This window comes from Stenella coeruleoalba (assembly GCF_951394435.1).
Source record: "Stenella coeruleoalba genome assembly, chromosome: 2".
NCBI classification, from domain to species: Eukaryota; Metazoa; Chordata; class Mammalia; order Artiodactyla; family Delphinidae; genus Stenella; species Stenella coeruleoalba.
Window position 1 is genome coordinate 2,205,907 of NC_137147.1, and position 13,811 is coordinate 2,219,717.

Here is a 13,811-nt window from a genome sequence, read left to right on the forward strand (position 1 = left end):
TAGGAATAAACGTGACCAAAGAAGAGCACGATGTGTACTCTGGAAATCATAAAACGTGTTGAAGACATTAAAGATGTAAATAACGGAAAGATACCCCATGTTTACGGACTGGAAGACTTAACATACTACTCACACTGATCTACAGATTCATCTCAACCCCTATCAAAATCCTAGCTGGTTTTTCTTTTCTTGCAGAAATTAATAAGCTAAACCTAAAATTCATATGGAAGTACAAGAGACCCAGAACAGAAAAAACAGTCTTGAAAAAGAAGAACAAATTTGGAGGACTCACACTTCCTTATTTCAAAACTTACTACAAATTAATCAGGATACTATGGTACTGGAAGTTAAGGACAGATATATGGCCAATGAAACAGAACCGAGAGTCTAGAGAGAAACGCTTACACTTATGGTCAACTGATTTCTGAGCAGGGTGCCGAGGCCATCGACGGGGAAGGAACAGGATGCACTCAGGGTCGGCGATCTCACTACTGTCACAGAACAAAGGAGGCTCCACTCCTAGCTGTCCTCTCACAGCTCTTTCAGTCTGTGCTGGTGGCCACCGCCCATCAGCTGCGGAGACACCTCCCTCTTCCCTCCCAGGTGGTCAACTCAGCAGAACTCGGGGACAGAAAGTACCGCTTCATGGAGAACAGGTTGGGGGGATCTAAGACCTCCCTGGCTGATATCCTTCCCTGCCTTTCAAAAAATGTACTATGTGATATTTGACACATAAAAGAGATTATGTGCAGTATACATGCAAGGTAAGAATACAACAACAGAACCCCAGAACCCACTGCCCATTTGACAGTCACCGTCTACCTGTGTGCTCCTCCCTCAGCTATCCTCCTGCCTCTCTCCAAACGTAAATATCAGCCTGAACTTCGTATTTATAATTTTCTTACTAGCATATATTTTTCTTCTTAAACAATATACTTTTGCCCGTTTTTAACCTCATAAAAATGATATACCATATGTAGTCCTCTGCCATCAGTATTACATCTACCCATGTTTGCTGTGTATAGTAGACATACTTCATTCATTTTCACTGCAGTATAATATTCCACGATGTACTTATCTATTTTCTTACCACACTGCTTCCGGTTTTTGCTATTATGGACAGTGTGTTCTGAGGCTCTCATCTCATCTAAGTTTCTCTAGACCAGGGGATTGGGGTTCAGCAACTATAACCTATGGGTCAAAGATAGTCAGTAGCCTATTTTTGTTAGGCCCTTGAGCTTAAAATGCTTTTTAGATTTTTAAAGAGTCGAACAAACAAATGAAACAAAGGCAGCTGTGTGACAAGACTGTGCGCTGCCCACAAAGCCTAGAACGTTTACCACCTTGCCCTTTACAGAAGGAATCTGCCAGTCTCTGCCCCGAACTCTACGTCTAGAGTGCAGAGGAACGGCTGGTTAGCAAGGTGCAGGCGCGGCCAATTTACAAGCTTCTCTTAACCCACACCCTCCCTCACCAACACTGGGTATCATCAGACATCTTAATTTCTGCCAACCTAGCAGGTACGATGGTCCCTTTTCTTCCTTACTCTGATTAACTAAATAGGTTTAGCATCTTTTTGTACACTCATGGGCCACTTGTGATTTCCCTTCTGTTGAAATGCCTGATTGCGTCTCTTTTGCACTATTTAATTGGGTTATCGGTCTTTTAAAATATTGATTTGTAGGTGTTATTCATATGTTCTGACTGCTAATCTTTTGTTAGTTATATGTTTTTCCCCTAGGTTGTGTCTTGACTTCATTTATGTATTTTAATGAAGAGAAATTCTTAATTTTAATGTAGTCAAAGGTATCCTTTTAAAGGATAATCTTTATCTGTATCTCGGCCTTTTAAAAATATTCAGATTAGCTCATGGATGAGGTGATGCTGATGAAAAGGGGACGACCTAGTATATAGGAAACCAAAATAGAAAACAGCTCTGATTCCACCACAGAATTATTTTCAAAAGAAGGATATTCTGCTCAAATAAAAGTAGCAAATGTGCCACCAACTATGTCAAACAGACTCATATCGCTCGAGGAAAATATTCTTCCTAAACAAAAGATTATTCAAGACAGAGATGGACCCCGAGCAGGGCCCAGTGGGCAGGCCTGGGCCCACGCCCTTCTGTATCAGTGAGACGCTGATGTGGGCCTTAGCTGGACCGAGGCAAGCAGGGGCTTGACTCCTTGGTAGGTGCCAGGACTGGTGGACGAATGAACACTCTCAGGTTTACCGACAATCCCAGACTCTGCCAGCGATCAAGGTCACTACAAGAAGTCAGTTCTGATTTGAAGTGTAAGAATCACCTAATCACCTCCTAAAACAACTATGGCGACAGGAACGATGTCTTAAAATAAGACAATTACCCACCTATTGTGTCCTGAGGAAAAGGGAGTTCTGGATTTAGGAAAACCACCTTTGGAGGCGAATTTTTCACAATCAGCTCAGAGGCAACAACAGTGAGCACTGCTATAGTCGGATGATGATGGGTGTATCACCTTAAGACCACATACAAAGTCATGCAGAAGGACGACCACTGAGCTGAACCTGCTTCAGATGTCCTCCCATCTGTGCAACAGGGAGGGTGAAAACCTCAAGATCAGCAAAGGAAACAAAATTTCTATCTGCAGGACCAAAGTTTTCAACATCAACCAGGGAGGACACAATTTTTACTAGAATGCCCTCCAACCAACAGGCACACAAACATTAATAATAATTTATTTTATCTTTCATACTGTTTACCTTTGTAAGCCATCGTAATTCCTTTTAGAAATCAGGTGGGGTGTACATAAATTAGGCAAACTCAAAATTGGTCACAACGTTAAGAACAGACTAGTGGACTTCCCTGGTGGCGCAGTGGTTAAGAATCCGCCTGCCAATGCAGGGGACATGGGTTCAAGCCCTAGTCTGGGAAGATCCCACATGCTGTGGAGCAACTAAGCCCGCGAGCCACAGCTACTGAGCCCACGTGCCACAACTACTGAAGCCTGTGCGCCTAGAGCCCGTGCTCCATAACAAGGGAAGCCACCGCAATGAGAAGCCAGTGCACTGCAATAAAGAGTAGCCCCTGCTCGCCACAACTAGAGAAAGCCCGCGTGCAGCAATGAAGACCCAATACAGCCAAAAAATAAATTAAAAAAAAAAGAACAGACTAGTGAGTGATGTCAGTGAAAAGGGCTCAGTAAGGAATTCCAAAAGTCCATCCTTCAATAAAAGCAAGAAAAAAGCTGGCAAACTCTGTCAGAAACAACTTTTGTGGAACTCTAAAGACTAACCAAAAGCTTGCAACATTCAGAGGAACACTTAATCAAGCGAAGTCTTGGCAAGAACAAGTGAGCTCTGTGGCATTTTACCTTACTCTGGTCCCATCCTCCAAGAGGTAGTGGCCTGGAAGATAGAAGTCTGCAATCCCAGTACAGGTACTTGGTGGGGGGCTGGGGGTGGGTGGGTGGAGCAGAACAGATCTCATTTGCAAAGGATTTCAGTAGTAGGTTATGACCTATCTGGTGGCTCCCAAGAAGACCAGCTCAAATGGCTTGCCTTTACTTCACCGAACTCAGGACTCTCCCAGCGCTGAGGCAGCTACTGGTAGGGGGCAAGGGGTGTATACTGAAAACCTCTACAGACAAATGTATTAGTTGCTGATGCCTGGGGCAACCAGTCACAGCTGAGGCAAATGATAGAGAAACCAACAGGCTGACAGGAAATGCTGGGAAATAAGGGCTTTGAGAAGCACCAGCATGTTCCTGGGGTTCTAGAAGGCCAAGCACATGCCCAGGGCTGTGTGCACACTCAGGGAAGGCCTGAGAAGACTCTAAGGTCTCACCCCTGGCTGACCTTCAGGTTCCACACAAGCAGGAAGTGAATGCTAAGGCAAAGCTGTCCACTGCCTGGCCGAGCGCTGAAAACATACCCCAATACTCATACAGACCCTGTCTGAAGAGACTCCGAGATAATTCTGGTTCCAGGCACTTAAGGAAATCTCTGTCTGATTACTAGCTGACTACTATACTATTACAAAATTAGCTCACAGAAGTTATTACGCAAACAATAACTATAACAAGCAGCAACAAATACTGGGGAGAATCTGATTTCCAGATTTGCCATATTATACTATTCAACATGTCCATTTTCAACAAGAAAACTACAAGTCAGGCAAAGAAATAAGGAAGTGTGGCCCAGGAAAAAAAGCAAGTAACAGAAACTGTCTAGGAGGAAACCCAGACATTAGACTTACAAAGACTTTGAATCATTGATTTTATGTGAGTTCAAAGAGATAAAGGAAACTTTGTCCAAAGAAGTAAAAGAAATCATCAGGGACTTCCCTGGTGGCGCAATGGATAAGACTCTGCACTCCCAATACAGGGGGCCCAGGTTTGACCCCACATGCATGCTGTAACTAAGAGTCTGCATGCCACAACTAAGGAGCCCACAAGCTGCAACGAAGGAGCCCACGTGCTGCAACTAAGGAGCTGGTGAGCTGCAACTAACGGGCTCACCTGCCACTATGAAGACCTGGCACAACCAAATAAATAAATAAATATTTTTTTAGAAATTAAAAAAAAAAAAGAAACCCATCAGAACAATGTCTTATGAAATAGAAAATATCAATAAAGAGAACCAAGGAACCAAATGGAGATTCTAGAGTTGAAAAGCACAATAAAAGAAATGAAAAATTCAATAAAGGGGCTCAACAGGAGAACCAAGCAGGCAGAAGAAAGAATTAGAGAACCTGAAGCAGGTCAATTGAGATTTGAAGATAAGACAGTTGAGTTTATCCAGTCTAAGTAACAGAAGGAAAAAATAATAAAGAAAAATGAGGGCTTCCCTGCTGGCACAGTGGTTGAGAGTCCACCTGCCGATGCAGGGGACACAGGTTCGTGCCCCGGTCCGGGAAGATCCCACATGCCGCGGAGCGGCTGGGCCCGTGAGCCATGGCCGCTGAGCCTGCGCGTCCGGAGCCTGTGCTCCGCAACGGGAGAGGCCACAGCATTGAGAGAGGCCCGCGTACCGCCAAAAAAAAAAAGAAAAATGAAAGGAGCTTTAAGACCTGTGGGGCAACATCAATCATACCAACATATACATTATGGTAGTCCCAGAAAGGAGAGGAGGGAGAGAAAAAGGTGGAAAGAATACTTTAAAAGGTAATGGACAAAAATTTCCCATATTTGATGAAAAATATTAATCTGCACATCCAGGAAGCTCAACAAACTCCACGCAGGATAAACTCAAAGAGATCTACACTAATACACATTATAATTGAATGGATGGAAGACAGAAAGAATTCTGAAAGCAGCAAGAGAAGTGACTCCTTACATAAAAGAATTTCCTCAGTAAGATTAACAGTTGATACCTTATCAGAAACCATGGAGGACAGAAGACAATGGGATGATATATTTGAAGGGCTGAAAGAAAAAAATATCAATTAAGGATCCTCTATCCAACAAAACTATGTTTCAGAAATGAAGGAGAGGGCTTCCCTGGTGGTGCAGTGGTTGAGAGTCCGCCTGCCGATGCAGGGGACACGGGTTCGTGCCCGGTCCGGGAAGATCCCACATGCCGCAGAGCAGCTGGGCCCGTAAGCCATGGCCGCTGAGCCTGCGCGTCCGGAGCCTGTGCTCCGCAACGGGAGAGGCCCCAACAGTGAGAGGCAAGTGTACCACAAAAAAAAAAAAAAAAAATGAAGGAGACTCTCAACAAAATACTAGAAAACTAAACCCCAAAGCATATTAAATGTATTATACACCACAACCAAGTGAGATTTGTCCAGGGAAGCAAGAGTGGTTTAATATAAGAAAAATCAATCAATGTCATATTCCACAGAAATAGAGCAAGGGGAAAAAACTACATGATCATCTCAATTGGCGTAGAAAAAACATTTGACAAAACCAAACTCCCTTTCATTATAAAAACCCTTAGAAAACTAGGAATAAAAAGGAACTTCCTTGACATGATAAAGGATATCTATGAAAAACCCACCACATTTAATGGTGAAAGACTGAAGGCTTTTGCACTAAGATCAGGAAGAAGGGAAGGATGCATGCTTTCACCACTGCTATTTAATATTATACTCTGAAAGTTCTATCCAGAGCAATTAGGCAAGAAAAATAAATAAAGTCATCCAAATTAGAAAGAAGGAAATAAAACCATCTCTGTTCATGGATGATATGATCCTATATTTAGAAAATCCCAAAGAATTCTCAAGAAAAGCAACTAGAACTAATAAGTGAATTCATCAAAGTTGCAGGGTACAAAGACCAACAAAGAAACATCATTTGTGTTTCTATACAACAGGAACAAACAATCTGAAAAGTAAAGTTAAAAAGCAATTCCATATACAATAGCATCCAAACGAATAAATTACCTAGGAATAAATTTAACCAACAAGGGGAAATATGTGTTCACAACTGCTGAAAGAAATTAAAGAACACACCATTAAATGGCAAGATACTTGTTTGTTCCAAAACAAATCTATGTACACGGATTGGAAGATAATATTATTATGACGGCAATACTACTTGTGATGGTTAATTTTTTATGTCAACTTCTCTGGGCCACAGGGTGCCTAGATATTTGGTCAAACATTATTCTGGATGTTTCTGTGAGAGTGTTGGATGAGATTAACATTTAAATTAGTAGACTAAGTAAAGCAGATTGCCCTCCCTAATGTGGGTGAGCCTCCTATTCAGTCAAAGGCCTGAATAGGAACAGAACAAAAAGGCTGACCCTCTCTCAATTAAGGAAGATTCTTTCTTCCTGTCTTCAAACTGAGACACTGGCTTTTTTCCTGCCTTCAAACTCAAACTGATGTCAGCTCTTCCTGGATCTTGAGCCTGGCTTTTGGATAGGAACTATGCCTTTGCCTCGCCTGGTTTCAGGCCTTCAGACTCAGACTGGAACTAAGCCACTGGGTCTCCTAGTTGCCAACTTACTCTGCATATCTTGGGACTTGCCTGTCTCCATAATTGTGTGAGACCCAATTCCTTATAATAAATATCTCTACACACACACACACATACACACACACACACACACACACACACACACACCCCTTATTGGTTCTGTTTCTCTGGAGAATGCTAACTAATATAGTACACAAAGCCATCTACAGATTCAGTGCAATCCCTATTAAAATTCCAGTGGCCTTCCTTTTACAGAAATGAAAAACCTGATCCTAAAATTCACAAGGAACTGCAAAAGAGCAAAACCGTATTGAAAAAGAAAAAGAAAGTTGAACGACTCACACTTCTCAAACTTACTGCTTCAAAACTGCCTACAAAATGACAGTAATCAAAACAGCGTAATATTAGCATAAGGACAGGCATGTGGACCAATGGAATAGAACTGAGAGCCCAGAAGTAAACCCATACATCTGTGGCCAAATGATTTCTGACAAGGATGTCAAGACCATTTAGTTGGAAAAAAATAGTCTTTGAAACAACTGGGTAACCGGGCAGAAGAATGAACTTGGACCCTATCTCACTCCATACACACAAACTAACTCAAAATGGATAAACAACTAAAATGTAAGAGCTAACACCATAAAACTCTTAGAAGAAAGCATAGGGGTAAATTTTAATGATGCTGAATTTGGCAAAGGATTTTTAGATATGACACCAAAAGCACAAGCAACAGAGAAAAAGTAAGATAAAAGTGGCCTCACCAAATCTGAAAACTTTTGTACATAAAAGGACACTATTAAGAATGAGAAAAGGGGCTTCCCTCATGGCACAGCAGTTAAGAATCCGCCTGCCAATGCAGGGGACATAGGTTCGATCCCTGGTCTGGGAAGACCCCACTGCCATGGAGCAGCTAAGCCCGAGCACCACAACTACTGAGCCTGCGCTCTAGAGACCATGAGCCACAACTACCGAAACCACGAGCCTCAGCTACTGAAGCCCGCGTGCCTAGAGCCCGTGCTCCGCAAGAAGAGAAGCCACGACAATGAGAAGCCCGCGCACCAAAATGAAGAGTAGCCCCCGCTCACTGCAACTGGAGAAAGCCCATGCGCAGCAACGAAGACCCAATGTAGCCAAAAATAAATAAATAAATAAAACAAATTAAAAAAAAATTTTTAAGAATGAGAAAAGACAACCAAAAAAATGGGAGAAAATCTCTGCAAATTACATATCTGATAGGGGTCTAGTGGCCAGAAATACACAAAGAACTCTGACAGCTCAACAACAATTAAAAAATGGGCAAATGATGTGAATAAACATTTCTCCAAGGAAAACACAGAAATAGCCAATAAGCACACGAAAAGATGTTTAACGTCATCCGTCACTCGGGAAATACAAATCAAAACCACGGTGAGTTACCACTTCAAACCCACCAGGATGGGTATAATTTTTTTTAAAAAAGGTAAAATAACAAGAATTGGTGAGGATGTGGAGAAACTGGAACCTTATATATTGCTGGTGGAAACAAAATGGTTCAGTTTTTGTGGAAAACATTTTTGCAGTTCTTCAAAAAGTTAAACATGAAATTACCATGACCCAGCAATTCCACTCTTAGGTATATACCCAAAAGAACTGAAAACAGGTACTCAAACCATACCCACACACATGGTTACAGTAGTACCATTCACAGTACTCAAAAGACAGAAACAACCCAAATGTCCATCAACAGATGAATGGGTAAACAAAATATGAGATAAATATTACTCGCCATAAAAAGAAATGACGTGATGATAGAGGCTCTAACATGGATGAACGTGGAAAACATTATGCTAAGTGAAAGATGTCAGAAACAAAAGGACACATACTGTATGACTGCATTTATCTGCAATATACAGAATAGGTAAATCCACAGAGACAGAAAGCAGCTTGGCGGCTGTCCAGGGGATAAGGAGAAGGACAATGAGGACTGCCTGCTCAATGGGGAAGGGGTTTCCTTTCGAGGAATGAGAACGTTTGGCACCATAGAGAGGTTGTGATTATACAACACTGTGAATGTACTATATGCCACTGAATTGTTCACTCTGAAATGGTTAATTTGGGACTTCCCTGGCAGTCCAGTGGTTAAGACTTTGCCTTCCAATGCAGGGGGTGAGGGTTCGATCCCCCTGGTCGGGGAGCTAAGACCCCACATCACTCATGGCCAAAAAACCAGAACGTAAAACAGAAGTAATACTGTAACAAATTCAATAAAGACTTTTTAAAAATGGTCCACATCAAAAAATCTTTAAAATGGTTAATTTTATGTTCTGTCAATTTTATGTCAATTTAAAAATTATTAAAAAAACTGACCATCATGAGATACTACTTCACAGCTATCAGGATGGCTGTGATTTAAAAAAATGGAAAATTACATGCTGGTGAGGATATGAAGAAATTGGAACCCTCAAACATTTCTGAACATAAAATGGTTCATCATCCACAGAAAACACTTTGGCAGTTCCTCAGAAAGCTAAACACAGAGTTACCACATGACCCAGCAATTCTCCTCTTGCGTATAAACCCAAGAGAAGTGAAAACATATGTTTACACGAAGACTTGTACATGAATGTTCATAGCAGCAATATTCGTAATAGACAAAAAATATTAACATTCCAAATGTCCATCAAGAGATAGCTGGATAAACAAAAGTTATAAGTATCTATACATTGTACTATTATTTAGCCATAAAAAAATGAAGTCCTGATACATCTTACAACATGAATGAACCTTGAAAACTGTTATGCTAAGTAACAAAAGTCAGAAACAAAAGGCCACACATCATGTAAGTCCATATGTGTGAAATGTCCAGAACAAGCAAATCCACAGAGACGAGAAGTAAATAAGTGGTTGTCAGAGGCTGGGGCGAGGGGAGGATCATACAGAGTGACTGTGTGGAGTTTCGTTTGGGGCGATGAAAATGTTCTAGAATTAGACAGTGGTGACGGCTGTATAGCACTGTGAATATACACTAAATAAAAACCGCTGAACTGTACATTTTGAATGGTTTAAATAGTGAATTTTTTCATAATAAAAAATTGTAAAAAATTTTTAATGAAAAATAAAATGTCTAAGGAGCTTAGACACTCCAATCTCTTTCTTCATCACAGAGCCTGATAACCACTCCTCACTAACCCCAGCCAAAAAATAATAATAGCAGTAACAACATAAAAACATGGCGAGCACATTTAAACGTGATGTCATATAATTCTGTTCATATTTAGATCCAAAGAATTTGACATCATCGCACGTATTTTAATAGAAAAATTAGAAGTGGAAAGGAGTAAAACTATTAGAAGGCAATGAAAAGCTAATTAGTGGCCAAAGGAAAACTGCAAACACCAAACATGGACCCCACTGAATGCCAGTGTAGACGGTAAATGAGTGTCCACTGGAGTCAGCCACCTCTCGATCCTCGGCCGGAACAACAATATCTGCTATACGTGCAGTCACAAGAGCTAATACCATGTTCAAAGACCCCCAAACTAAAAACCACTGTTAAAAAAAAAAAGTTCCTTGGTTCTTATTATAATTCTCTAAAACAAACATATAAAATTAAAATGCTAATTTTTCCTAAAAAACCTGTGATGGTTACTTCTAATCTACAACTGCATCTGGTCATTCACACCAACCTGGAGGTGGGCCAGGAATCACACGTGTGCCCCACACGGAGGCCGATTGCCAGAAGGGGCGGTAAATAAGCAAAGTCACATCTTTGGAAGCTTCCAAAATGGGGGACTGTGGAAACCTTTGACTAGATTGCTTGATTAAAATATAAATACCTTTATTTCACTTATTTATATGTGGGTATAAAAATAGTTAAATTCTACCTTAATCCTAAAGTTTACATGTAACAATTATAGGTTAATGAAATTCTATAATATTTATAATAATGATTGTGTTGATGAAGAAAAACTATGTGAACTCAGTCAAATGCCTTAAGGAGATGGTGGAGGGGGCAACTTTTAGGGACCTACAACAGACTAAATGTTTAACAGCCTGACTGCAGAAGCAGCTCAGAGGTTACAGCACCCACAGACTGGACACACATGCCTCTGGTTAGCACCCCGGGCCACTGCCAATACCTCACTTTCCCACCCTCATTCTAGCATCAGGTTTGGAAAGAGGATGTCTGCTTCCACACACATAAAAAAAAATGTTCTGCTGAATAGTAACAACAGATACACTAGGCAAAGAGAGTGCAAAGGAAGCTACAGTGAAGGGAAAGTATGCGACCAAGGATTCCAGTAGAGTAATTACTCTATTATTATATTATTTACTGTTTGCTACATGTTTAGGTATGGATTTACTGTATTTTGAGGCCACATTTTTACCCAAATGAAAAAAGTCTCTATTTGAGAAATTCGTTTCATAAAATTCTAGTTTCTAGCCAGCTACTCAGGAAGTCCTTCTCTCACAGTTGAGGCATATCTGTACTTGGAAATACAGCAAAGAATTGGACTAGATTCCTTTCACTTTCCTCTATGCCTTCATTACCCTAATGATTTATTTTACGTTCCCTACTTTTGTGATTTAAGTTGAGCTACATTTTACTTGGAGATTAGAAACTGGAAACAAATGTACATCTGCTGACAAAAGGGTGTTCCAAGAACTGGAAAGCCCGGGGAAAACCAAAAAAGGGAAGCATCAGATAAACAAAGAAAATGGCTCCTGCCAGCAAGAAAGTACTAAACACAACAAAGATGCAGAAGAACAAGCTCAACATCAAGCCCAGGAGGGAAATTAAAAACATCATCCAAGCGATGCCAATAAAGGGAGAAGGGAGAAAACGACAGACAGACAGGTGTGCCCTGCTGATAAAAAAAGTGTTCTGGCAGTCCATATTTCTGCAAACATTTCAGCACACTGGCTCTTCTCGTGATACCTGATGCCAAACACTCTGCCGAGGGAGCGAGCGCGTGGCTAACTCGCTGGGAAAGCAAAGACAAGGGGAGACTAGATGCTTATCCAAACAAATAGGCATCTCATAATCACAGATGAAAAGCCCCACATCGGAGACAGAGAGAGGGAGAGAGACAGACGGACACAGGCATGCAGCTGGAAAAGAAGCTGATTAAAACCACAGTATAAAACTTGGTCTTTCCTTTAGGAAAACAATAGCTATTTGAGGCCCAACACTGCCAACAGCGCTTGGTTCAAATGACTTAGGATTTTCAAAACATCATTCATTCAACTCTGACTATGTGCAAAAAGGCTGTGCCTCTCCTGGCCAAGGGCCAGAGTCCTGCCATCAGGAAGGCAGGAGAAGAGCTGAGGGCTCCGTCCACCTGACAAGCAACTAAGACGGGTCCCGCACCTTTCCAAGTGGATGCTGCCCTGAGGCCACGCCCGGCCTGGAGGCTCCTGGGCTGCAGGTTGTGTGATAAGGTTCATTTTCCTGGAGCATTGACTTTACTGGGAAATACGAGTGAAAAGCATAAAACATGGCCACATTTAGGAGTGGATTACAATATTTAAACCACTTTTAGAATACAACACGGGAATTAAAAAATCAGTGGCTCTTGGCTCTGTGCTCCTTCTCCATCTCTTTCGCAGACTCTCCCATTCCTACCTGTGGTTGAAAGGCAGGAGCTGTTCAGGTGCTGATCTAGATCCCCTTCTTTCTCCTGCTGGGCAATCAGACCTGCACAGATGAGCCTCTGGCTCTGATCCCCACACTCACTGAGCTTTGAGACGACCCCTCTAACTTTGTCGCACTGCACAGGCGCCTCATGGTCAACACAGCCCAGATGGAATTTGTCATCTTCAGTGCTTCCCATTCCTGTCCAACTCACCTCTCTACCTACTCAGAAACAACCTGCTCCCATCTCAGGGAGTGACACCATTACCTGGTCAGCTGCCTAAGGCAGAACTGTCCCCACCTCCCTGATTCTGACACTCAACCATTCATCAAGACCTGTCGATTCCATGGCCTCCAACCTAATTCCCCATCGCCACCGTGGCCTTGGTTACGGGGTGGTCATTCTGTCGCTAGTGAGATGCTCTCAGGTTCATTTTACTCATCTGCAGTCTCTGCCAGCTAAAATAGTCCATCTTGAGCTTCTAGTCCAAGTCTCTCATTTTACACATAAGGAAAACCAGGCCAAGACAAGTGATGCACTTGCAAGGAAGGTCCCAAAATTACTGAGAAATCTGAAATTGGATAAAAAGCAAAACTGATGACATTTATATGCAGGAGAAACATATACTGATTAATGCCAACATATTTTTTAAAGTTAATTTTTTCCTATAGTACAGCCAACATGATGGAATACTATACAGCTGTAAAAAGGATGAGGAGAATCTCTATTTACTGCTATGCTGTGAGCTCATGATATGTTGTTAAATTAAAAAAAAAAAAAAAGGTGGAGAGGGACTTCCCTGGTGGTCCAGTGGGTAAGACTTCGCACTCCCAATGCAGGGGCCCTCGGTTCAACCCCTGGTCAGGAACTAGATCCCGCATGCATAGCGCAACTAAGAGTTTGCATACCACAACTAAGAAGTCCGCATGCTGCAACTAAAGATCCCACGTGCCGCAACTAAGACCTGGCACAGCCTAAATAAATAAATAAAATTTTTTTTTAAAAGATGGAGAAGAGCTTGTACTGTATACTACCATTTTCTAAGAAAGAGGGCTGTAGGTATACACACACACACACACACACACACACACACACACATACTTATATTACAAATAGACAAACTAAAAACAAAAAAAAAATTTAACTGTGGAGGAGGGAAGAAACAGGGTACAAAAAGATCAGGAATGAAAGCTAGATTTCTGAAAATACTTTATTTTGACTTGTAACCATGAAAATATTTTTTATAAACGTCTAACGCAAGATTTAAAAAGAAGCTATTCCTTAAAATAAAAAT

The 13,811-nt window shown here is 41.5% G+C and overlaps 1 protein-coding gene across 7 annotated transcripts in view; it reads right to left on the reverse strand.

The window, feature by feature from the left end:
* The window catches only part of TRAF3 (TNF receptor associated factor 3), a 115,991-nt gene that overhangs the window by 39,000 nt on the left and 63,180 nt on the right, over positions 1–13,811 (reverse strand). The window lies entirely within an intron of this gene.